Raw genomic sequence first — 1,090 nt, forward strand, 5'->3', positions numbered from 1 at the left:
CAGGCCTCACGCCGCCGCAGGCCGCAGACAAAGCGCTAGGTGACCGGAGACGGCCCGGCGGCCGGGACGCTGCAGGGACCCCAGGCCCGACGCGGCCCCGCACGTACCCAGGAAGCTCGCACCCTGCCGGCCGTTCCTGGGCACTCGCCGTCGCCGCCCGAACGACAGGCACGACTAGGCCCGGCCGCTGCCACCGCCGCCGCTGCCGCGCGCTCCCCGACCCGGAAGTGCACGACGCCGGCTTCCGGGGCCCCCCTCCCGCCCCGCCCGTTGGCTGGCACCAGAGACCAGGGTGAGAGAAAGGCGCGAAAAAAAGGGACGCTCCATTCCTCACGGCCAGAGTCCAGAGATGTAACACGGCCCTTCTGTCTTGAAAACAATTCAGTGTTAGATTACAGCGAAAGGAAGGCCGTGCCCAGGAAGAACTTGCCTAAACCCTGAGCGAGGGACTAGTCCGGCTTGTCCTCCCCCATCCGCTGGGACGGCTGGTACAGCCCTACTCCCCGCCCGCCGGACAGGGCGAATGGGAGAGGAAAAGCCGACCGCCTGGAGCCCCGCCCCCCACGTCGGGAACCCCGCCTCCCACGCTTAAAGCTCCGCCCACACGCTGGGAGCCCAACCCTGGGAGCTTTCCGCAGCTGCTTTCAAAGCCATGGATAGCGTCAGAGACTAGGAGGAGGACGGTTCCCGGTCTTCTCTTGGGACCAGCAGCTTTACTCAACTCACTGACCAAGCCCCGATGAAACCTCAGATGGAGTCTCTGTGTGCGCACAGCAGCCAATTAGAGCTCTACACGCCCCCTCACCGCCGTGTCAAGTCCACCCGCGCAGGGAGATTCACAGTAAATAGACTACAACTGTAACAACTGAAATCGCAGGGTAGGGCAGAAAGCAGTTCGTGCCTTAGAAAGGAAGAGACGGGTCACATGGGTCAAGAGCTGGAGGGCTTGTTAAGTGCGGTTGAGTCAGTTCGGAATTACAGGGTTTCTGAGATGGTGAATCTTTGCAGAAGCAAAAAGCCTCGTCGTTTTCCCACAGAGCGGCGGCGGACTCGAACTGCCAACTTTTTGGATTGAAGTTCAGTGCTTATC

Source organism: Chrysochloris asiatica, unplaced genomic scaffold (assembly GCF_000296735.1).
Source record: "Chrysochloris asiatica unplaced genomic scaffold, ChrAsi1.0 scaffold00439, whole genome shotgun sequence".
NCBI lineage: Eukaryota > Metazoa > Chordata > Mammalia > Afrosoricida > Chrysochloridae > Chrysochloris > Chrysochloris asiatica.